General features: G+C 45.4%; 2 long non-coding RNA genes across 3 annotated transcripts; one reads left to right on the top strand and one right to left on the bottom strand.

Moving 5' to 3' along the window:
• Positions 1 to 6,121: 6,121 nt before the first annotated feature.
• Positions 6,122 to 21,367, bottom strand: LOC120099813 (uncharacterized). Of its 2 annotated transcripts, XR_005499063.2 has the most exons (6): positions 20,444 to 21,367; positions 19,986 to 20,190; positions 12,583 to 12,685; positions 8,035 to 8,250; positions 6,911 to 7,090; positions 6,122 to 6,292 (listed from the first exon to the last, which is right to left on the bottom strand). It is a non-coding gene; the product is annotated as an uncharacterized LOC120099813 (long non-coding RNA). The 2 variants fall into 2 exon arrangements; XR_005499062.2 differs by lacking the exon at positions 12,583 to 12,685.
• On the top strand, positions 19,822 to 25,071 carry LOC134483119 (uncharacterized). The gene is made up of 2 exons (XR_010060051.1): positions 19,822 to 20,147; positions 24,316 to 25,071. It is a non-coding gene; the product is annotated as an uncharacterized LOC134483119 (long non-coding RNA).
• Positions 25,072 to 25,463: the final 392 nt, after the last annotated feature.

The raw sequence follows: 25,463 nt of genomic DNA, 5'->3' as shown, positions 1-25,463 counted from the left end.
TTCCATCAAGGAAGGAAACACTGTGAGGGCTCTTCTGAACGGTGAGAAGAATGGCCTCTTATTTCTCCAGAGATCACAGCTTACAGCTCCTCCAGGGCCTTCCTATGCTTCAAATATGCCTTTCCAATGCCACTCAAGACCTCATCCTCCTTCTGGCTTCCTGCTTTATGCACAAAGTGCTCCACTCAGGCACAAATCTTACTCGCTGTGCACATAAATGCCTCTAAGTGCAGACAAAGCCATACTGAATCCTCGCTTCAGAGCCATTTTTCTGGTCAGCATCAGTTATCTGAGTGCCCATAAACAACTCTAAATACGCACAGAGCTGCCTCGCACAAAGAAAGAGGCTGGTGGATTTAGTCTCCTCACACTGTAGGTCTGAGCGTGCTGACACCTCTTAGTCCATCCTCAATTCCCCTTTTACCTTAAATGATCGAGCAGCACACTGTCCCTCAGCCGTGGATTTATTTATTCACTGAACAAAGACTGAGAACAACTGGGCCACCGACTAAACTGAGAACTAGAGATATAAAGTTCTCTGTCCCCGCTCCCTGGTGTGGTACACCATTTCTAGGCCCAGTTCTTCTCCCCTTTCTCCTAGCAAGCATTCAGTCTCCTCAAAGCCTTAAAGCAGGATCTTTTTTCTTGGACAGAACTGTTTCAGTCAGGGGGATGTCACGATCACAGAGCCTGAGCGTGTCCCTGGCTCTCTCCCATTGAGTATAGGTATTTGAATTGTAGTATCATTCCCTGTCATTCAGAGGACCTGAGGTTTCAAACAGCGAGCTTGGGCTGTTGGGATAAAAGACGCTCTGTCTTCATGAACATTCCAAGAATCCCCAGTCTCGATAGGCTTCTTAGTCTCCACAGTCCTGTCTCCCCCCTCTTTTCTCTAAAGTGTGAAACTAATTTTTTTAAGATTTACTTTATTTATTGTACATGCATAAATACTTTATGTGCATGTACACCGGTGTGCCAGAAGAGGCCATCAGATCCCATTGCCCGTGAGCCACCATGTGTTTGCTGAGGACTGAACTCAGGACCTCTGGAAGGGCTACAGTCCTCTTAACCGCTGAGCCATCTCTCCACCCCATTTCCATTCCTCTTAAACATGGAGACAGAGGTGTCCATAATGCAGGGTAATACTGAAAAATGAGATATCCTACAGCAGATGCTCAGGTCTTTGTTAGGTTCCTGGGATAAGTATAGGGTTGCTGAGTACAGACCCAGCCACTTAGGAGAACAGAAGTCACAGCAGTGAATGAAAGTAACCTGCCCTTTCCTCCAGCTTTGACACAAAGAACTGGCTCCTGGATGATCCTCCTCCCTGCCCTGGGTGGGCTGGCAAAAGCTGTAGTTATTCCTTGGCTCTTTATCTTCTACGTGAGCAGAATCCCATCCCAGTCTAAATCCTTAGTCTTTCTTTAGCCTATTTCTTCCTCTGGTGCCACATCATTGACTTCCTGCCAAGTGTCACCAGCTCTCTGCATTCCAAAACCTCAATATCTTAAAGAACAGGGTGGTTGTTCCCCAAGTACAGTTAAGTGTTACTAATACTGAACACTGCCCACTTGTCCTGTGTCCCATCTGCTGTCATTGCCACTGCCTGAGGAACACATCAACTGTCCTATGTGCCCTGCTCTAGGACATGTTAATGTCACCGGCCCTCCTGGAATGATGTAACTGTTATACACTACTTGGGAATTTTGAAAATGATTGGCACTTTTAAAAAACTCAATTATATCATAACTGTGTGGCTGATGGTTTTATTTGTGATCCTTTCAAGGACTGAAGTAGAATAAGGTAGAAAAGACCAATTATGGGGCTGGAGAGATGGCTCAGCAGTTAAGAGCACTGGCTGCTCTTCCAAAGATCATGAGTTCAATTCCCAGCAACCACATGGCGGCTCACAACCATCTGTAATGGGATCTGATGCCCTCTTCTGTTGTGCCAAGGAGAGTGTGGATATATACATAAGATTTAAAAAAAAACAAAATAATTTATTTAGTGATTTACTTAAAATGCTGCTTGCACTGTCCATTTGCCAAGCACAATGTCACTTGCTACCTTGAACAGAATGACCTGGAGAAGGAGCTCAAACAATGGGCCGTTGTCCTTGACAACTGGCTGACTGCCACACATGCCACTTGCTTGCTGCCCACCTTGTGGATTTAAAGTACAAAATGAGCTACAAACTCAACCTGGCATTGAAACCTTGAGGAGCTGTCCTGACTTCCGTTCACCATGATATCCCCTCCCTTCCACACTCATGGTATTGGAATGCTTATTGCAGAAAGGTTCCAATGACACTTCTGGAGGCCTCCCAGTAAGATCGATCTCCTTCACCAAATCCCCAGCTGGTTCAGAGAGGCTGCTGCCCCAGGGTCTCTCAGCTCACAGAAGTTCTCTGAAACTGGGAAACATGCCCCTTGATGGGATACTGGGGTCCCCTTCCAGTGGCCAAGGGGACCCAAGACCAGTCTCCAAGTGGAGGAAGGCACACTAGACTGGCCTTCAGACCAGGTAAGGACCCCTAAGGGGATAAGGCCAGGGAAGCTTTATCACACCTCAGGAGACTGCATCAGAGCTTGAGGGGAAGCTTCCTCATTTCCAAGGAGAATAAAATATAGGCTGGTCTCCAGGGAAGCAGAAAGATTAGAAATTTTAAATGGGAATGTATAGATTCTGAATGAACGAATGAATGCCTGTAATGACCCCACAGTTCTGTAGCTACGTGATCTGATTGGGCTCCAAACTATTGTACCCCAGTGGTCACTTCATCAAACCAATCACCTCCTATTTCGGAAGCAAGCCCAGGGATATACGTGTGACTCTGACATAAGACCTCTTAAGTCACTGGGAGGCAGGCGGGCACTTGCTTGAGGTAGAAACTGATATTTACCACCCCAGCCCATGCACCACACAGGGCTAGGCATGCATAACCTCCCCCCAGCTCCTGGTTAGGGAACTCTTCTCATTTTGAGACCTGCACAGTCCTACAAACCATGCTCGACAACTTTAAAAGAGGATCACTGCTGACTAAGGAGTTAGATGAAGCCCTCCAAATTAAAGACTCCGTGAAATCGGTTGGACTTCCTTTGATGTCCCCTGACTATATGAGGGGACTCTAGATTTACCTCTGATTACCAGAGTCTGGGAGGTTTGTATGGAATCACCTGGCCACCCAGATCAGTTCCCGTGTGTTGATCCAGGATATCTGTTGGCCCAGTGCCCTCTAGCATGGCTTTGCTACCAGAACCTTCCCAGCCCCAGCCCACATTGGCTGCGAAGACAATTAAGCCTGAAGACACCAAGGGAACACCTCCATTAGCTTCCCCAGAAGATGAAATTTTCCCATGATTCTTCCTCCATACCAACTTCAATTGCCAGGGATACACAGCTCTGAGGTAGTCACAAGACCACCTGATCCTGTCCCTCTAATGGCATCCACCTGACATCATGTTCACGAGCCTCGTTGGGCCCGCCAGCTCCTCCAGACCCTGGTTTGGTATGTGATGAGCCTGTTCCAATGGGAATTCCACTGAAGGAAATGCCAGCCCTCCCCTCATCCATAAAGATGACAGCTGTGTTATCCAAGCCACATACTTGCCTAAAAAAAAATGGAGAACACCACCACCACTACCACTGTCACCTGAGATAGTGGAGAAATTTAATAAGAGATTTTTCTTCTCACAGCAGGACCTCAAGGACAAGCTGGTCCATGATCCAGATGTGGAAGCTTTTACAGATGGGAGTTAATCCTGCAACAGGAGGACTAATCCCTCACATCAAGAGACTCAAAGTGACAATGTATCAGGAAAGGGAACTGTTTATCTCATGGGCCGAAGAAATAAAAACAGAGGCCAAACCCTACAGCCCCTAGAAGCTGTCTGGGCATCCTGGCTGTGGCAGTGGCCATTGCCAGGTTCACACAAAGAGCCAAGGTCCAGTCCATGAAGACATAGCCCAGCAGTCCCATTCCATCACCTCCCAGAAGGTATGTCTTAATCATTGACGAAGGGGTTACTAAAAACCAGGAAGGTTGGCCGAATACCACAGGTGGGAAAATATTAATTATTCCTGAGATAACATTTCCCAGCCTTGGGTGACAAACTCAGGAAACAGCCCGTCTGGGAAAACCGCTCTAAAAGAATCACTGTAAAGACAAGCGCTGATCCTGAGGTCAGCATTGACCCAACAAGCAAGCAAAGCCCATCTGTGATGTGCTAGGAACAGTCCCAAGTAGGGACCCGAGGCCCCATGCTCACACAAAGCAGGAGTCACCGAATTCAAAATCTGGAAGTGGACATAAGTGCCACCAACCCAGCAGGGGGTACCAATACTTGCTGATTGCGATGTGCACTTTTCCTGCCCACACGGTTTACTTGGACCTTGTGCCCATGGTACCACCCCCACTCTCAGACTAGCTGAGAGAAGGACTAGGACTTTAAAACAGCATTGGCCAAACGTCGCCCAGAAAAAGACCTCCCTTGGCCAGAAATTCTGACACTTGTACTGTTTGCCGTGCATTCTATGGCCTCTCCTTTTGAAATAATGTTTGGTCACCCACCTCTACTGCTCCCAAAGGACTCAAAGGACCTCCCAGAGTGCGGACACACCTGTCTCCAAGGTTCTTGAAAAGGGTGGCTGACACTGTACACACAAAAAAAAGAGTCTCTTGGCTCTTAAAGATGCAGGTCTCAAGCAGTGGAAACACCACACCCACACACCCAGACTGCTGCAGACATAAGCCAAGAATGGATTTCGACAGCCTAGACCAGACTCTGAAACTGACCAGCTCAAAACTACCTCGGAATGGAGACAGTGTGAGGGTGTGGCCCGAGAACGAATAAATGATTATGGATTGTGGGTAACCTATGGGCCTTATCTTAAATACTGGTCACGCAAAGACTTCGAGTGGGAGCATCCTCGTAGAAGCAGGGGGAGGAGGACGAGATAACAATTGAAATGTAAATACTTAAAAATAATACCAAGAAAAATAAAATTTGAAAAAAAATGAATGGAATGGAGCCTACAAGGGAGCTCAGCGGGCAGACAAGGAGTTAAGGCCATAAAGGGACTTTGGTTTAGTAGGGCAGGGTTGGGGGAGACCAGAAAGAAATAATACAGAAAATGGAAACAGGCCTGTAATGACAATTATGAAATTTTGGTTTCTTAAAAAAGAAAACAGCAATATTATAAGAATATGTTTTCATTTTAATCCCAGGTGTGTGATGTGGGGCTGCTTAGGAGTGATCATGGCAGCTGACTATGATTTGCCTCGTGCTCTAACAGAGGCGTAGTTTTACCAACTGCAGATAGTTTCCGTGATTGTATGACATTTGGAATTCTAGGGACTTTTCAGAGAGTGTATAAATGCTAGGGCCCTGAGAGGTGGGGGGTTGGTAGTTGGTTGGTGGTTGGTTGGTGGTTGCTATTGGTCAAGGTTTTTTATGTAGTCAGTCATGCACAGAAAAAAAAAAGCCCAAAAATAAGAAATTAGATATTGTAATGGCAAAAATCAAACTTGTCCCAAGGAACTCGATGCCCCTGATCAGCAGGGATAGTCTAACAACAGTTTCTCCCCCGTTCTGTCTCTTGACTTCATTCAGGGATCTCTTTCCTCTCCCCTCTATCCTTTTTTCTCTCTTACCTAGTGTTGGAGGGTTGAAAAGGTGGAAGAAAAGGTGTGGAGAAGGGCAGAAAGAGCCCACAAAGCAACCAAAGGCAGCTACACCAACCATTTTTAAAAGCCTTTCATCTGGAGAAGACATGTCTTAAAATGCTGGCTTTTGTAAATGCCAGCCCTGAGCTCCTTCACCTAGATCAGAGTTTCTGGGTATGCCTGCATGCAAGCCGGTTACTTATCCTGAAGTAGACATCAATAACCCCAGATTAACAACACAAAGGGACAGGTTTAACTGGGACATGGGAAAAACCCAGTATGTGCGAAATGAAAAGGGCTGTGCCAGACTCAGAATAGTTACTGTTCAAAGAACAGTAGCTCCTACTGGTGCACAGTTTGCCTCTCCAAGGGTATTTGCACCTGATACTCAGGAGTTGTGGGCTCGTATTCTTGGCCCCTGACTTTGATGTGCCGCCAAGAAGTGAGGTCCAGCAATACTTAATATCCTCGAATTCAAGAAACAAGAGAACGCCTGTGTGTTCACCTGTCTTGCATCCAACAAGTTCAACATCCATCAGCTCTCTACTCAGATCAAGAAAAACTGAACTATTGTTCAGGAAAACAGTCACTCTTCGGAATGAAATGGATTCATTGACAGCAATGTTCCTTCAAAAAAAAACCCAGAGGATTGGACAATTAGTACTGGGAAAGGGTGACATGTCCGTGGTTTTAAATGAGAAATGCTGTTTTTATTCCAATCCATCAACAATAGTGTTGTGGTGAATATTAAAAAAACAATCCATGCTATCACAGGCCATGCTCTAGTGACCCAGTCTCCCCTCCCCCATTGGGAGCTGTAAGCCACTGTCTTCCCTGTTTCCGTTCACCTGTCTCCAAACTTCTACTATCTTCCCAGTCATCTGCCCCCTGCAGCTAGCTGTCACAAATCCCTGTAACCCAGTAAAATCAAAACTCTAGAAGCTTGTCATTTCAGTCAGATTTATAACAGTAAATTCTCAACTCACAAAACGCCCACACAATGAACTCAGAGCCAATTGGTATTGATATAAGCTGCCCACTTAGACTGGACAAATTGTCCTATATTATTCTATCCCTTCTGTGATTTTTATAGCTACCTGTGGACATTTCAAGTTCATTCTCTTCGTCCACCTTTCTCTGTCCTTCTGTCTGTCCCCTGTCCAGTCTCTCTGAAAAAAACTTAGCCACACCTACGATTTCACTGTCCAATCACAGTCTCTAGCCTTATGTCTCACCTGCCCTTACCTGCGTATCAACAGCAATCCACTCAATAGTATGGGAGAAATGCCAAGAAGTTATTAAAGGAGTGAGGCCAAAAGAAAGTCAGTGGAGCACAATGCAGCTGATACACCAGGAGCATCAACCCATTTCTTCAACATGGATCCACAAGGTGTGAAGACGGGGAGGAGGAGGGACTGAAGTAGACTACAATAGAAAAGACCAATTATTAAGTACTGATTTATTGATTTATTTAGTGATTTACTTAATGCACTACTTGTACGGCCTATTTGCTAAGCATGACATCATTTGCTATTTGGAACATGTAGTGGATTGGCCTAATGGGCTTGAATTCTAATGCTAATTTGGGACCCCCAAAACTGTCTCAAAGAGTCCACACTTAAGACATGGAAGGACCCTGGCCCAGTTAATTCTGATTGATGAATAAAGATGAGGAAAGCCAAGAGTTGGGCAGACGTAGGTGGAGTTAAGGTTTGGTAGGCTCAGGAGAAGCAGAGAGAAGCCTCGGTAGAATAGAAGAAGAACTTGCAGGAGAGGAGAAAAGAGAGCCACCGTGGGTTAGCTGAGCCATAAAACACGTGGCCATGTGGGCTAGCCAGCTGGAGCTAAGAGCAGCCCAGATAAAATATAGTAAGTAATAATTTGGGTTATCGATAGGAAGGTTGATTCTAACAGCGTGGAGGGTAGGCAGCCACCCAGCTATTGTACTACCTAAGGCATATTTAAAAATATAAAGACTGTGTGGTTTTCATCTAGGAACATAAATGGTTCAGGGTGGGTAAAAACCCCATGCCGAGATTTTTTTTTTTTTAATATTTATTACTACGGGATCAGAATGACCTGGAGATACAGCTAAAACAATGGGTCATTGCCCGTAATAACCAGCTGGCTACAACATTCACTTCTGTAAAATCTTGCTTGCTTGCCCACCCCACAGTGTGGTTTTAGAGTATAAAATGAGAATAAAAAGTGGGCCTGGCACTGAAGCCTTTCAAGAACCATCCTGACTTTGGCCCACTGTGACAGTTCCTGTCTTCCACTCATGGGTGTTGGAATACAAAAGGTTCCTGCACCAGACCAGACCAGCCTGCCAATCATGATCCTCTGTAGCTCCCAGTGGACTCCATTACCTGCAGTACTGGTCTCCTTTATCTGTGGCTTGCTTTAGAATTTACTGGTTACTGTTGTACTAGTTTCAGGGTCTTTCTAGCAGCTCCGTCCAGTTACATCCTGTGCAGTTAACAGCTGCACCAACCCTGGCATTCACTTCCTCATTGCTACAGTTGGGCGGCAGCAACAGTGGCAGACCCTCGAGGTGGTTCCCCAGAAGGCTCAACGAAACATGCCTGTGGATGAACGAGGGGAGAACTCGTCATTCAGGAACCGAGGAAATGGTGAAGAAGCAGACTGGGCCAGTGAAGAGCCTCTACCTCCCCCCATTAGATACGTCTTTAACGGTTAACACTGTGATGCTTGTCTTTTGGTCTGGCTTATTTTGCTTCACGTAATGATTTCCAGCTCCATCCATTTTCCTGCAAATGTTCTTCTTTACAAATAATAAAATCCTATGGTATGTGTCTGAAAGCAGAAGAGAGCACTGAGTGAAAAGGAAGAAGGAACCCAGAACAGTGGGAGGGCGAATATTCACAGCCTTTGGGGAATGCTGCAGCTTTAAATCATTAAGAAGCAAAGCATGCACACAGGAAGGAAGGAAGGAAGGAAGGAAGGAAGGAAGGAAGGAAGGAAGGAAGGAAGGAAAGAAGGAAGGAAGGAAGGAAAGAAGGAAGGAAGGAAGGAAGGAAGGAAGGAAGGAAGGAAAGAAGGAAGGAAGGAAGGAAGGAAAGAAGGAAGGAAGGAAAGAAGGAAGGAAGGAAAGAAGGAAGGAAGGAAAGAAGGAAGGAAGGAAGGAAAGAAGGAAGGAAGGAAAGAAGGAAGGAAGGAAAGAAGGAAGGAAGGAAAGAAGGAAGGAAGGAAAGAAGGAAGGAAGGAAAGAAGGAAGGAAGGAAGGAAAGAAGGAAGGAAGGAAAGAAGGAAGGAAGGAAAGAAGGAAGGAAGGAAGGAAGGAAGGAAAGAAGGAAGGAAGGAAGGAAGGAAGGAAAGAAGGAAGGAAGGAAAGAAGGAAGGAAGGAAGGAAGGAGGAAATTCAAAGGTTTTAGAGGCCAGATTGGGCTGTTTCCTGTTAATAAGGAAATAGATCATTTTATCCAGGTGTTTTGACATTTTTACACTAGATAAGTCTTTATATTTTAATTTCACATCAATACCCAAGTCTTAAAGCCCCAATGATTGTTTTCCTACTCCTGGTTGGTAATACAAGTGAGCATGTCTCCAGGGTCCCTAAAGCTCACCTTACTCCAAAGAACGCAATTCTAAGACTAGACAGATGGCTCAGCAGTGAAGAGCATTTGTGGCTCTTGCAAAGGACCTGGTTTTACTTCCCAGCACCCACATGGTGACTCACAATTGTCTGTAACTCCAGTTCTAGGCACTCATGTAATACACATGCACGACACACACACACACACACACACACACACACACACACACATTCAAATAAGAAAAAGCAAATGAAAAATGCCAGACACAAAACATAGACATCAAATATAGAGAATTCTTATGACAGGCCCATCACTAGACTTGACACACGTCAAAAAGAGGCAGTCAGTTTTAAGATAGATTCAAAAGAAGTTACCCAAAAATAATGCTAAAAGATTGAAAAGTGCTGGGGCGGGCAAGTTACATAAGAGCTGGGAGATAAAATCTACACGTACCTGTAGTTCATAAGGGCATGAAGGAGAGTAACCAAAATAAATAACACTTCAGAATGTCCCCCAAAATAATTAGAGGTGTCAAAGAAAGTATCTAAGAACATCAAAATCTCCCTGCCAAGAAAGCCAGGATAAACATATTTTAAAACACCTACAGATTTCATACAGTCTGAGTCAGCATGTCTACCAAACAAAATCTCAAAGACCGAGCAGCTTTGACAAGAGCAATTTCTTTCTCATGCTTCTTCCAGAGGATGGGAAGTCCAGTAGCGAAGCTTGTGGACAGCAAAGTCTGATCTGGCCTTCCTTTCTTTGTACAAAAGACAGAAAGAGAGCCAGTGCCCTCATACTGTCCTGGCCTGCCAGCAGTCCCATACCCGTGATGCCATTCAACCTAAAGAACCACCCACAGGCCTTATTTCCAACTACATTCTCATTGAGGCCTAAGGCGACCATGAGTACATTTGGGGGACATAAGAGTCGCTCCTCTGCATATACTCTACAGAAAAATCATGGAGAAAGCCTTAAAGGCTGCCAGAGAATCCACAACAATCCTGCAAACAGAAGCAAAATCAAACTAAATTTTGTAGATGACATCTTATAAGCTGTGGAGGAAATAGGAATGGGGTATATTTTGAAGGAAAGAAAGAAAAAAAAGTTAAACACAATTCAACACTCTGAGAACATAATTCAAAGAAGAATAATATATATTACTAATTCTAATCCCTGCCTGCATGCCGTACTGCATGTGTGTAAAATGCCATTGTGGTAAACAACTGGGTGATAAAGGCATGGGTCATTTTTAAATGTCTGACAGCGCCTTATGAACCTATAATTATGTAGCAGTAAAAGGACTTTTGTATCATGCACAATGGCTTCAAAATCCTGAAATCAGGATACATTTAACAAAGTGTGGCCAGTGTGGGCAAGACCTGAATGAGAAAAAGAAAACCTCCATAACTGAGGAGATATAGTTGTTCCTGGATTCAGAGACTCATTATTTTTAAAGATTCCATGGTCCCCTACTGTATCTAAAGATTCCATGAAATAAGAAACACCAACCCAAATTCATGTTTCTGTAGAACCTACAGAGAGTCTAAATTTATGCAAAAAATTTTGAGAGGGAAGGGAATTATTTCCAGAATAAGTTCCAAACTCCAGAATCAGTTATAGACATATGGGGCCAAAATGTAGCCTAGAATAAGCCCAGCATAGCATTATGGCAGCATAATGTCAAAGTAAGAACTGTATTTCCAAGAAGGAAGGAAGGAAGGAAGGAAGGAAGGAAGGAAGGAAGGAAGGAAGGAAGACAGACAGGAAGGAAGGAAGGAAGGAAGGAAGGAAGGAAGGAAGGCAGGCAGGCAGGCAGGCAGAAAGAAAGGCAGACAGACAGACAGAAAGAAAGGCAGACAGACAGAAAGAAGGAACAGAATACCAGTTTGGAAAAAAAAGAGCTCATGATCCTTACCCCACATGACACACAAACAGGTAAAAGCAAAACTTAGAAAGAATCTTCTGAAAGACGTTATCCGCACCCTTAGGTAGGTCAATAGACTGAAAGCTTGTTCCTCCCACACCCCCATTCACAGGCGGAAGCCCTCCCTTCAGTATGACAGTAGTTGGATGTGGTTTAGAATGTCATTAGGGTTAAATGAGGGTGAGCACACCATGGTGTAGCTAATGCAAGCAGTGGGAGGGCAGGATCTTTTCTATACATGCTTTTCCTTAGGTTTCAATTCAATAATCCTCAGAGGGCCAGGGGATGGAGGCATGTTCTAGTCTTCCACAAGAACACCAAGCGGTGCAGAGTTTCCTCTCATACAACCATGCATGAGTGGAGTCTGTGGAACGCCATCTCCAGGAGAGCCTCAAGCACTAGCCAGCTTCGGTGTGGTGGGGCTCTGGGATCCATTAGCCGTGTCTAGTCTTAGAGGTTGGTGCCATGAAGTCAGAGAAAGGAAAAAGATCATGCACAAGGGTGGAAAGGTGAGCAGAATGCTTCTAAATGCCGGGGTCTACAAATCGGTTAGATTAGACATTACATCCTCTAGTTGACAGAGGTACGTAAAGGAGTCATGTCCACCCACCTGTAGTTTTCCAAACTATGCAACCCGTCTCCATAGGCCCAACCCATGAAAACTCAGTGCTAATTTTATCACCGCTCACACCACCCCGTTTCTGCCCACAGACTCATTCTCTCAGTTCCCGTTTCTAGACGACCTGTGGTTCTTACCACAGCAGATGATGTGTGACAATAGTTGTTCCATGGTTGGGTGAGGACCACAGCCACACCCAGGATGCCTCTGCCCATCCTCTGCATCTCTGTCTGGCTCTCTACGAGCAGAGGGCAAAACAGCACAGACTCGTTCCTCTGCTGCCAATGCTCACGAGCACAGGGGCAGGACCCCCAGGGACAAAGATCTCCCATGAGAGCAAGAAAAGGATTTACAGCGTCTTCATTTGGTTGTCATCTGAACGGGTGTGCCGTGTCCTTGTCAGTGTCAATAGTTGTGACAGTCACTTGAGAAGACCAAGAGAAGCCAAAGGGTACACAGTATCCCCTTGATGCTTGTAGGCTGTGATGGTGTGCATCTTCACAATTCAGAGGGTGTTTTTAGCACAGGAAAGAGGAGACACTGGATAACCATGTTTGAAACTACACTTACATTAAGATAGATATGGAACAAGAAGTTTAGTGGAGAAGAACTTCAGGTCCTGAACCGAATTTATGGAAATGTTTATCTTAGCCAATAATGACTGTTCGTCAATGTAACTCGTCCCCCTTATTTTCATCAGTTTGCGTCTGCTCTGCAATGATGTAACAAATGATGGGTTTGGTTGTATCCCTTCTGTTTACTCAAGTAAATACTCTCATAGTGGGCTGCAGAGATCGCTCAGCACTTAACTTACCGGCACTGCCTGTTCTTCCTGAGGACCCTGGCTTGGCTCCCAGCACCACGTAATGATTCACAACCCTCGGCAGCTCCAGTCCCATGGGATCTGGCACCTTCATCTGCACACACATGATGCACAGACACACATCCAAACACTTAGGCACATAAAATAAAAATAAGTAAAATCTCCAGAAGTTTTTAATATTCTTACAATTGTCCTTTTCAAGCCCCCACCTGGCTGCCATGTGGCTCACGGTCAGCTTGGAAGATACCCAAAGACCTGGGGGCCACAAAGATGAGCAAGTTATGTGGTGGAGAGATGAGAGGGAGGGAGGGAGGGAGGGAGGGAGGGAGGGAGGGAGGGAGGGAGGGAGGCAGAGCAGTGTGTGCACAGGAAGAGAGGAGAAACTTGAGACGTGAGTGGTGAGGAACATCCCAAGGTGAGTGGCCTGTGCTGCCACCTTAGGCCGTGATGAGGTCCTGGCCATGCTGCTGCTGAGAGTCATGTCTGTGTGTGTCTATGTCCACGGCCCATGTTACCATCAAAGGTGGATATCTCTGGTCTGGGATACCACCTGGGCCAGGTTGATGCCTGTTGGGGTAGCCTACCCCAACACGTATTGTATCAACTGGCTATGAAAGGTGTCCCCGTCTTCTCAGTCGTTAACTGCTGTGCTGGCAGTACCAGGTTCTGGCAGGGTGTGTGGTATCGTCACGTTTATAACATGCTTTCTATATGTAAATGTCTGTTGCTTCCTCACCTGCCCGAAAAGATGACTCACTGAGATTATCGAATTAGAAAACACACTGCCATGGGAGAGGTCACTTAGCCCTCAATCTGCCTAAAAGGCAAAGAACTCTAAGAGATGGACGGCACCTAGGCTGGCCTCAAACTCATGATCCTCCTGCCTCCCTCCACCTCCTTGAGAAAACCCTACCAGTTAGGAGAGACTCCAGAGTGTCTATGGAGTCAGCTTTAGCTGAGACTCCAAGCAGTAGGAGATGTGGATCCTGAGGTGGCCACTTCCTTTAGCCAGGCATGACTCCCAGTGAAAGGACAAAGACAGCAACCATCCCACAAAATCTTTGACCCAAACTGTGTCCTGCCTACAAGATGTGCAGAGACAAAGATAGAACAGAGATGGAGGGAATGGCCAACCAATGACTGGCTCACATAGAGACCCATCCCTTGGGCAAGAAGCAATCCCTGACACTGTCAATGATACTCTGTTGTGTCTGCAGCCAAGAGCCTAGCATAAGTGTCCTCTGTGAGGAGCCAGTGGAAAGAGATGCAGAGACCCCAGCCAGCTTAGACAAATTGGTGATCTCTGGGTTTATTTAGTAAGAGAGCCTGTCTCGAAAAATAAGATAAAGAGAAATCAAGGAAGATACCCAGGGTCAACGAGGCCTCTACACACAGAGATATATATCCACACCCACATGAAAATATACATACAGCATACAGATGTGAAAATTAAATAATAAATTTAATTAGCTTGTTAAGATGTTTGCCCAACTCTGATGATACTACGAACCTCTGCGCTCCTCGTTTGTAGTACACATTAATGTCCACCAGAGGGCACACGCTGCAAATTAAAGAAGGCTTGAAACACCTGACTAATCCTAGCCAAGATTGCCGGCCTGTGTCTGTGACCACTCCACTATAGATACAGTGAGATCACGTAGAAACAGCTATGGTGGCAGAAATTAAAGTTATACACAGCAGTAATCCCTCGATCAAGCTTGGTCTAGCTACTGGACTGCCACTCTGGCTTTGAATATTCCTAATGTCCCCAAAAGGTCCATATCCTAAGAGCTTGGTCTCAGCGACAAGTAACTGGGAGGTGAGTGAACTGTGAGAAGTGAGGAATAGTAGGAGATTGGTCATTAAAGGTGTGACCTTGAAGAAAGGTCTCTCTCTCTCTTTCTCTCTCTCTCTTTCTCTCTCTCTCTCACTTCCTCCCTCCCTCCCTCCTGATCCCCCCTCCTGTTTGTGCACGTGTGTGTGTATGTCTGTGTGTATGAGTGTTTTGCTCCTACACACACTTCACGAGATAGCAAACAAATGAACCCCAAAACTTCATCTTGAACCCCCAAACTGTTCAACTGTCCTTTGTAAAGTTATAAGCATCCCCGGCATTTCATTGTATTAATGCAAAACTAACCAACCGACCCATAAGTTGAAAACAACAAAGGCCAACATCGAGGCCTCAAGGGCTGCCCATAACCCTGGGTAATAGCTGGAACCTTGTATCCAGAAAACAGCATCAGATCATCCTGAGTAAAACCGATGTATGCTCTTGGTATAAGGACGTGTCACTCCTGCCCAGAGTGTCTCCACTAGCACCATTAGCCACGGGTTCAAAGTCATGCTCAAAATCAAGATGAGGTGAACAAGGTATGTGAGCTGTAAACATTAAGTTTGATCTTAAAACTGATATCCAAGTTTCCTTCCTTCTCCTCATCCTAGCCCCACCCCTGCAGGATATATATCATTCACCTCCATGAAACGGTGCCCTTGTTACACATATGGCACCATGTTAGACCAAGGAGTCTTTGAGCAACTAAGGAAGAAAACACCAGGCACAATGGAATCCACTAATCATAATTTGTGCCACATCTGGTAGGACTGATAGCAGCAGTAAGGTCACCTAGACACTCTGAGGATCCAGATGTCCTCAAGCCAAGGACCAGTTGAGTGGAGAGTCCTCCACGAGTAAAATATTTGGCTCAAGAGTTAAAAGATGGAATCAGGCATAGCCCCAGTCAATATCACTCTCAGAGGCCCACTGGGGCCATTTGGCTTCCCACACCTGCAACTCTAGACTACAGGCATCACACTAAGGACGATGCTTACACAAATAAAAGTTTCCCTGGCTGTGATGTGATGGCTGCCCCCTAGTCTCCTGTCCATGCATGCCAACAGACCATCAAAGAAAGGATTCACCATGTTGCCGGGAGCCACACTCGTCATCATGTGAAGGAATGGATGCCACAGAGTGGGGACACCTGGGAGTGAGTTTATAACTGGATGTCTCTAATTATTTTCATCCCAACTTTAACTATAAATCGGTAAAATATAGCCACAATGGCCCACCAAGGAGACAATAAAATAGGATTAAGACTCTCAGGAATTAGGGTTTCATCATTCTGCCAGACCAGCCAAGACACTGTCTGAAATGGGAAGAGTCCACAGTGAGCTGTAGAGAAATGAGGGGGTGGGCCAATGATTTCAGGACCAACTGCAGGAGCGGGAGCCATGAGCCCACTGGGGCCATCAAAAATCCTGGCCATCCTGTGACAGGGTAGTGCGAACTCATCTCAGATGACTCTAGGCTGTGTCAAGTTGATAATTAAAGCTAACTAGGACACTCCACCGCCCAAACTCCAGAACTGAAACTTGGGAGTCTGAGTTAAAGGTTCCCCTGGTGTCTCTGATCATCATGAGCTTGGAAACCACTGGATTAGGCCACTCTCTTGTACTGAGTGGTTTAGATAAATGCCTATATGATCTCGTGTGAGCAGAAAATGAAATTTCAAGATCTCTCCCAACATCCAGCTAATTTCTCATTACAAACTAGTGACCTTTTTATTTATTTTTTTTTTTATAGCTTGACTTGAAATTAACCGCAGAGTGACTCTTCATTATCAGAGGAATTTAACGTGGTCATTTCTGAAAGTGACTATACATCCTGAGATGCTGATGGTGTGTGTGTGTGTGTGTGTGTGTGTGTGTGTGTGTGTGTGTGTGTGTTACTCTATTAGTCGGAATAGTCAGAAGGTGGTGCTGTGGCAACAAACACCAAAATCTGTGGTTTGATACACTGGAGTCAGTTACAAAGTCATCTCCCCAGAGTTGACATCCAACCCAGGACTCAGCAGGGGGAGGGGTTCCTCCTGGGATTCCTCCATCTCAGCACTGGGCTTAGAGTTCATTCACCACTGCAGGGCACTCTCTAGGATCAGTTGTATTGCCCCACACAAGAAGCCCTTGAAGACCAATCCTGCTATATGCTCAGACCCTAACTACACATTAGGAAAACGAGCAGTGGCTCCAATAGTTAAATAAAATGTACGGGATATGGGAAATTGGGAAAGAAAATATATACATGTGCACGTGTGCATACATTTGTATACATTGGGTTTTACCTGTTTCTTTAAATCATTGAGGGTGCAAGTTATTCTGAATAGTTTAATTTTTATTTTACCTTTAGTTTGCATCCTTTTTGTAAAGCAGTCTAAGGCACCAATTTATACCAAAGAAAATGTAAAAAAAAAACTCAGTCTCATGCCTGAAAGGTAACCATGTATATTTTTAATCCAAGTGGGAATCACTCTTTGCACTTATTCCGTGCGTGTGTTCCACTCATCGATGTAGATTTTACTTGATCTCTAATGACTTTGGTTCAAATTTCAGACCAAGCATTTCTCTTTGGGTCTCAGTTATCCCATCTCTAAAATAAAGATAATGGGAGAAGTTGCCTCTAGCAGGCCTTTCGGCTGAGGGTGTGCAAGTGCACACCCTTAGCTGTTACCTATTCTCTCTTTCTCCTTCTCCCACAACTGCACCCAGGACCTTTAATACCTGGCAGAATAGACTTTGAGCCAACCTCCCTAAGTCTACCTTGAGGGCCCAGAGCAGCGCACAGTGCTCAGGCACACCAGTGGTGCCATGAGAGTCCACGATTGTTTCCACTGTGATGTGCAAGCATCAGTACACCCTGAGTCCCTGGCCAAAATCACAGAATTCCTGAAATTCTTCCTCTGAGCACAACACTGAAAGCCACTTCCTCCAGTATATTCCAAATGTATTAGGAGTTTTGATAATAATAATTATTATTATTATTATTTTCTTCATTTAATTTTGTGTATTTTGCTGATATATGTATATGTACTGCAATGTGTGTGAGTGTGTGTGTGAGTGTGTGTGTGAGTGTGTGTGTGTGTGTGTGTGTGTGTGTGTGTGTGTGTGTGTGTGTGTGTTTGGTACCCACGGAGGCCAGAAAAGAGTATCAGATCCTCTAGATATTTTACTTACAGATGATTGTGAACCTCGATGTGGGTGCCAGGAACAAAACTCAGGTCCTCTGCAAAAGCAACAAGTGCTCTTGACGTCTGAACCTCTCCTCAGCCCCAGGAGATGCTTACAACTCTGCCCTTAGGACACTTATGTCACTTATGTCACTTAGGACAACTCCTGGAACATAGTTATAGACTCAATATTTGCCATTTTAGTAAGTGAGTCGACCTCCTCTCCACTCCCATTTTATAGCATGCTTTAGGAAATCACCATCTGCTTCTCCAGCAGCAGAGAAATTATTGCCCATTGTTTTTACCCAGAGACAGACACCTGGAGGTCCTTGGTGTTGAACTCTATTTGAACTGTTAACACAGCAACCGAGGAACAGCAAGATGGGCAATCAAGAAAGTACTCATCTCTGGGAAAGAAAATGTAAGTTCCAATGACAACCACCCTCCAAGGTGTTTATAGACATTTATGTCCTCGTTTAAAGTCTTGCCTTGCAGATTACGCAAACACAAGATTTTCAGAATCCAGTGTTTCGTGGTTTAGATCTTCTGCATGGAAGCCAGCAGGGGGCGAACATGTTCCTCAACTCAGACTGCGGCAGAGACTGGAGCTGATTCTGCACTGAGACTTATTAAGGCTCTGCATTGCCCCTTTTTGACAACATAGAGAATGTTCTAATAGGTATATCCTCACACAAACAAGGAACTTGGCAGTAAACGGTACTCGGTGAGAACAGTGTGTATAAATCCTTGTCACTGTTAGACTGAAGAGACCCAGAGGCAGCCTTAGACCTACAATAAATACCACCGAAGCCCAAAATGTGAGCCTGGCTCACCATGAATCAGAGTCCTTCAAAAGTCCTATCGACAAGGCCTTGCTCTCTGTCTTAGTTGGGGTTACCATTATTGTCATGAAATACCATGACCAAAGAAACCTGGGGAGGGAAGGATTGATTTGGTTTACACTTCACATTGCTGTTCATTATTGAATAAAGTTAAGACAGGACCTCAAGCAGAGTGAGTTCCTGGAGGCAGGAGCTGATGCAGAAACCATGGTGGAGTCCTGCTTACTGGCTTATTCATTGTGGCTTCCTCCGCCTTCTTATAGAACCCAGGATCACCAGCCCAGGGACAGCACTACTCACAGTGGGCTGGGCCCTCCCCCATCAATCACTGATTAAGAAAATGCCCTATAGATGTAACTTATAGAGGCATTGTCTCAATTGAGGTTTCTTCCTTTCAGATAACTCTTGTGTCTAGTTGACATGAAACTATCCAGCACACTTTCTAAATCTCTGCTACACTTGTAAGTGGTAAAGCTAGAAGAGACTGCAAGAATATCAGGCATTGTGAATCTATTGCCTCTGAAATTAACACAGTCCCTCCTGAATAAAGGAGGCCTATAAAGCTCAAGAAGCTACTTACAGTGCTTAGGAAATTCATGAAACTTACAGGAATCATAGAAAGCTGTAAGATAAACATGGTCCCTCCCAAGATTATACAAGCAGTAAACAATTGCTAGGGAAAGACTTTCTGTGAAGCTGTCTGCAAGTTATACAGGGAAGAATTTTTTTATCACCCATGTTCATTTAAGTATCCCTTCACCCATATTTCTATAAGAAGGCTGAGGAAGCCATGATGAGCAAGCCAGTAAGCAACACTCCACCATGGCTTCTGCATCAGCTTCTGTCTCAAGGATCTCACTCTACCTGAGGTCCTGTCTTGACTTCCTTCAATTGCAGCTAATTCACAGCATCTGACTTAAAATCCAGGTTATTTCACTGAGACTTTGACTGGATATGGGAGATGGCCTTTAAAAATAACTCATTGGATCAGAACATGGCTTCAAAATCAAACTTTTAGAAGGTGGAAGCAGGAAGATCAGAAGTTAAAATCCAGGCTTAGCTACATCAAACCAGTAAGAAAATTATTATTTTCTTAACAACAACAATAATAATAATTATAATAAACAACTCTTGGTGTCTAAAATTAGCCTTTATAGAAAAGATCAGCCATTGTGACACTTTTGCTCAAAAGATGAGAGGAGGGGAGGAGGGGAGAATGGAGGCAGAGGCAGACTAGAAGAAGGCAGTGAGGAAGTAAGAAAGAGATGGGGAGGGGCTGAGGATATGAATGAAGGTTCCCATGGCCTAGTCTTCAGGCAGCCTCAGTGACTGTTCTGCCTCCCTAGAAACTGAGGCTATACTGAATTGTTTGAAGTGTTCATTTTGTTTCCAATCAAACATGAAGGACAAACTCACTCCCAAGACAAAAGGCATTTCCTCACAAGGTTCAGATAAATCAGAATTCAAGGAGAGGAGAGTCGAGGGTGAGCAATCCCTCAAAAACCGACTAAAGAACAATTAAGCATTTGTCAATAGCCCTACTTACTTCTGAAGGGCAGGCATGGAGAACCTTGGAGCCAACAGCCAAATAGTCCCTTGGAACCACCACATTCGAACATTACACTTTGCAGAAGATGTAGTCCTGAGAGGAAGTCTAAAAGTCCCAAGTCGAATGTTGGCAGATGCCAGGGAAATGGAGCAAGCTGAGGTAGGTAAGACGGGTTAGATATGTCACAGCAGACAGGAACTTTCTCCCTTAAGAATAGCAACAGAAGAAACATTGATGGGTGAAAGTAGCATTTGTCCTCAATAATGAGAATGAGATTAAGGACTTTAGCAAACTGGCCACCCCTCCCTCTAAACACCATTTGCTACCCAGCTCCACTTGGTCATTGTTGCAGAGAGATGAAGTCTATCTGTCCAGTATGACTGTTTTCTGGGGCTTTCTGGGGCTTTTAAATAAATGTGAACTGGGGACTGGAGATGTGTCTCAGTCGTAGAAACTTGCCAGCTATCCACAAAGTCCTAGGTTCAATCTTCAGCATCGTATAAACAAGCATGGTGGTGTGTGCTGTAAATTCCAGAACTAGGAGTGGAGGCAGGAAGCTGGGACACCCAAGGCCATCCTTGGCTAATAGTGACTCAAAGCCAACCTGGAATACGAAAGACCCTGTCACTAGATAGATAGATAGATAGATAGATAGATAGATAGATAGATAGATAGACAGACAGATGATAGATGGATGGAGAGAGAGAGAGAGAGAGAGAGAGACAGAGACAGAGACAGAGACAGAGACTTGTGGAGGGAGAGAGAGTTGAAAGAATTAAAATGCTCAGATTTTTCTTAAATGATGGCAACTATTTATGATGTTTCCCTGTTTGCCCTCTGATCCGGGGCACCGTACATGGTAAGGAAAGGTTCTTTTGGAAAGCCCTGAGTTCCAATTTTTACCTCAATGTTCCCTTACTTTATGACCTCACAAAAGACTTTTCTCTGCTTTGTTTCTCATCTAAAACATAAAAAGGGGGGGAGTGGGAGGAGAAGGAAAGGAATGGACCTGTAAGATTCATTTCATTCTCTCTGGGTTTCTGAGTCTGTACAGAAGAAAATTAGCAAGGCATCATGGGACAATCATGATCTCCAGAAGCCAAGTTTGACATCTGCACCCCACACACACTCCTGTCTCATTGGAACTTCAAACTTGTCCACAGGGAACACAAATGTCTACCCTCCCTGCCAGTCTTCTTCCAACCTCTAACCCAAGTGCCCAAGTCTTCAAAACTCCACCCTCATCCAACTACAAACCCTGTCTCTTCTATTTCCTTTTCATCTCTTAGCTCTGATTGCTTCTTTCCATCCAAAGTACCTTCCTCCAAGTCTAGATATCCATGAACTTCACCCACATTGCATCAGCCTCTCTCTCTCTCTCTCTCTCTCTCTCTCTCTCTCTCTCTCTCTCTCTCCCTCTCCCCATGTCTCTCTCCCCTTCTCTCTCTCCCTCTCTCTCTCCATCTCCCTCTCCCCCTCCCCCTCCCCTTCTCTCTCCCTCTCTCTCCCTCTCCCTATCTCTCTCCCCCTCCCCTTCTCTCTCTCCCTCCCTCTCTCTCCCTCTCCCTATCTCTCTCCCCCTCCCCCTTCTCTCTCCCTCTCTCTCCCTCTCCCTATCTCTCTCCCCCTCCCCCTTCTCTCTCCCTCTCTCTCCCTCTCCCTCTCCCCCTCCCCCTCTCTCCCTTTCTTTGTTCTCAGTCTCTTCAGTCCATCCTTCATAGCACAGAGTTTCCTCCATAAAACACAGGTGCCCAGCTTAAAACCCTGTAGTGATCAGAGGCCTGGTCCACAGGAAGGAGGGCATGTCTGTACTGTAGGGAGGTCTTGGGCCTATGGGAGAATCAACACGAGATGCTACAGGTGTATTGCTAATAGACTCGCAGTTGAACGCCTTTGACTGCTTGTGTTTATTAACACAGACTGATGTAGCTCTCAGATTTTGTACAAGAAGCCTCTTTCAGCCATGGGCATACATGAGAGCAGAGACTTAGAACGCACTAAAACACTGAGAAGGGATTGCTGAGTTCTCCACTGCAGGAGGGACATCTATATTACTCACTCCAAAGCCCAGAAACCTTTCAGAAGAGAAGTGGAAGGGCTGGTTGTAGGAGCCAGAGAAGGGAGAGGAGCGTTATAAAATGCTGTCACCTGAACATGGCATGGCTGTTACAGTTATGAACACTCAGAGACGACGGTGACACCTGCAGAAGACATGCACACAAAAGAGAGATGAACGTAGAAAGATGAGGGACTGAGGGGACTAAGGGTGGGAGGAGGAGCCAGAGGGACGGCCACAGACAGTGTGATGCTGAAGAATGTACACATACAGAAAACGCAAAATCTTAAGCCTGTTTGCCCTCATGGTGAAATCCAAACTCTTCGTACTTTTTGCTTGGGCATCCCTGTGACAGAGTGCCCGACAGAACAAATTAACTGGGGGGGATTTATTTTGGCTCATGGCTTCAGATGACTTTTGTCTATCACAATGGGAAAGGTAGGACAGTGTTCATAGTGCTGTGAGCCTGGGGTGGGAGTCCCTCCCTGTATGGTTAAGAAGGAGGCTATGAGAGCAATAGAGTCCCAGAAGCTGGGTTATCCCCTTCAAAGGCCTACCCCCACTCACCTGCTTCAGCCAGCTAACTGAAGGGAAATGTTTAAACCATGGGCCTGACGAGGGCATCCAAACCATAGCACGCTTTAACCCAAGACCCGGCATGCACGGGCACCTTACCATTGACCCTCCTTCCTGCCATTCAGGACTCAGTGTCCCAGGAGAGTAAGTGCTCAGCTGATTGAAGTCCAGTAGTGGGGCTTAGCCCCAATGGCTTGTGACAGGACTGGCTTGGATCCCCTTTAAAAGTTCCATTGGGACTTCACACAAGACCTCTTCCAAAGGAGCAGTCTCAGGGGGCCTTTTGTCTGTCTACCTTCCCATCATCCACTTTGGCACTCTCTACTCTCCCCTGAAGAAGAGAAACTAGCTTGTTTACCAACGAGTCTGTGGCCCCTTGCATTGCCAGGTCCCCAACAGCCGGTGCGTTGTTTGATGAATGAATGAATGGGTGGATAGATGGATGCCAGAATCCTCCAAAGACTCTGCCACTTTCTGGCTATGCGTCTACGGGAAAGTTGCTCTCACTTTCTGTCTTTACAGGCACTTGTGGGTTGTGAGGGGAAATTAAACAAGAGGCACAAATGTGTTTTAGGACCTAGAACATCTGAATGTAGACATCGGTTGCTACCCATTTCCCCTGAGCTTTAGCTTCCTGGCCTGGGTCCTACTCCATATCCTTAAAGTATGAGCTAAGTGAGCTAGCATATGCAGTGTGCTTTAAATGGTACCTCACACACTGCATGTATTAGCAGATGAGTGTAGGGAAATGATGGCTGAGCTTCACAGCCCTCTGGGATGCTGGGTGTGGTGAACGTTTGCTCATTTTGGATTAACAGGGTCTTGTGTATGGTTCTGATTGTCAACTGCAGTGGGCCCTTCCTTAGCCAGCAGAAACCTACACTCAAAGGTCAGTCAACAGGGTGTCTATCCTCCTGATCCTGAGAAGTAGAAATAGGTTCTCGTGTATTCTAGGGGTTTTATTAACCCTACAGCCCTAGGTTCTTCAGCCTCTCTCCACATGTGGTCTTCCTCACAACCTTCCCGGGCTGGCCATTTCTGTGCCTCACTGCCAAGGACTATGTTTCAGAACCAGAAAACAGTCAGGCTATAGTCACTGTGAGAAGTCTCACAAGGTATTTCTCTGCCCTGTGCCTCAGTCCCCTGCACTTGAGGTGAAGGACCCTGAGTAAGGTGCTGGCTCCCAATCCTGGGTCATCAGCAGAGCCTCTAGGGGCCTTGGTTATCCCCAAGGCTCACCTCATTCTCACTAGAGTAGCTGTCCAGGGGGTGGGGGAGCCTCAGAATACCTATATGGTTCACAGGTGCCCCATAAGACTTTAAGACACAGCCATTGGGAAAGCTGTGGCCCTGGATGGCCTCTGGGGACCTTTCAAATAGAAAAGACCAGGGATCCAATATTTCTGTGATGATGCTGCCCTGTAGAAAACCACAGAGATTGGGGATTTAGCACAGTGGTAGAGCGCTTGCCTAGCAAGCGCAAGGCCCTGGGTTCAGTCCCCAGCTCCGAACAAAAAAAAAAAGAAAGAAAGAAAGAAAAAAAAAGAAAGAAAGAAGATGAAAACCACTGTTTGGTCTCCTGTCTCATTATTCTCTACCTCCAAGAGGAAAACTCCATGTTCTAGTTACTTTTCTCTTGCCGTGATAAAACAAGATGGCCGAGACAACCTACAGATGAGTTATTCTTATTTACAGTGCCACGGAGGTAAGAGTCCATCCTGGTGAGAAGGCAGGCAGCAGGAACAAGAAGCCAAGAGGTTATGTGGCAACCACAACACCAAACAGAGAGCAAACCAGAGCCCTCAAAGCCTGCTCCCAGTGACGCTTCTTCCAGCAAAGCCACACTTCCTAAATCTCGCCCCAAACAGCACTACCAGCTGGGGACCAATCGTTCAAATGTGTGCACCTATGGGGACTCCTTTTTCCTATTCAGACCACTACCCTCCAGTAACTTCCATATATTAGGATCGAATTCCTATACTTTCCCAGATCCCTGTACGTTCTAGTTCATGTATTCCTCCCCTCCCTTGTCTCTCTTATTCCTCGTAGAAAGAGGTCCACCCTTGGCACGCTGGATGGCCAATTCCTGTTGCAGCTCAGATGAGCTCTCTCCCTCGGAGACTTTTCTCAGGACACCTAATGAGACCTGTGCCTTTCTACCTCCATTCTCCATCAAGCCTGCCTCCTTTCTTTCTCTCTTCTGCACCTTGCCATGGTCTGAATTGTCTTGCTGTTTGTTGCTTTGTTGGGATCCATTGCTGGTGGGCCCCCTCCACTGGAATGTAAGTTCTATGAAAGCCAGGAATTTGGATGTTCTTTAATGCATACCAGGCCCCGAGCAGCAGTAGGGCACTCAGAGTAAACCCACAGAAAAGGATCTAGTAGTTACTACGGTTTGTAAGAAAACCCAAACAATAAACATTTCAATTTTCATGTAGCTGAGAAAATTTAGTTTTGGTTGTTTGTTTGTTTGGTTGTTTGTTTGGTTGGTTAGTTGATTGGTTGGTTGGTTGTCTGGTTGTTTGTTTGTTTGTTTGTTTGGTTGGTTGGTTGGTTGGTTGGTTGGTTAGTTGATTGGTTGGTTGGTTGTCTGGTTGTTTGGTTGTTTGGTTGGTTGGTTGGTTGGTTGGTTGGTTGGTTGGTTAGTTGATTGGTTGGTTGGTTGTCTGTTTGTTTGTTTGTTTGTTTGTTTGTTTGTTTGTTTGGTTGGTTGGTTGGTTGGTTAGTTGATTGGTTGGTTGGTTGTCTGGTTGTTTGGTTGTTTGGTTGTTTGGTTGGTTGGTTGGTTAGTTGATTGGTTGGTTGGTTGTTGGTTAGATTAGGTTGGGTTGGGTTGGGTTTTA

The sequence above is a fragment of the Rattus norvegicus genome, chromosome 1 (assembly GCF_036323735.1).
Source record: "Rattus norvegicus strain BN/NHsdMcwi chromosome 1, GRCr8, whole genome shotgun sequence".
Lineage (NCBI taxonomy): Eukaryota > Metazoa > Chordata > Mammalia > Rodentia > Muridae > Rattus > Rattus norvegicus.
This window is presented reverse-complemented; position numbering and strand designations above follow the sequence as displayed.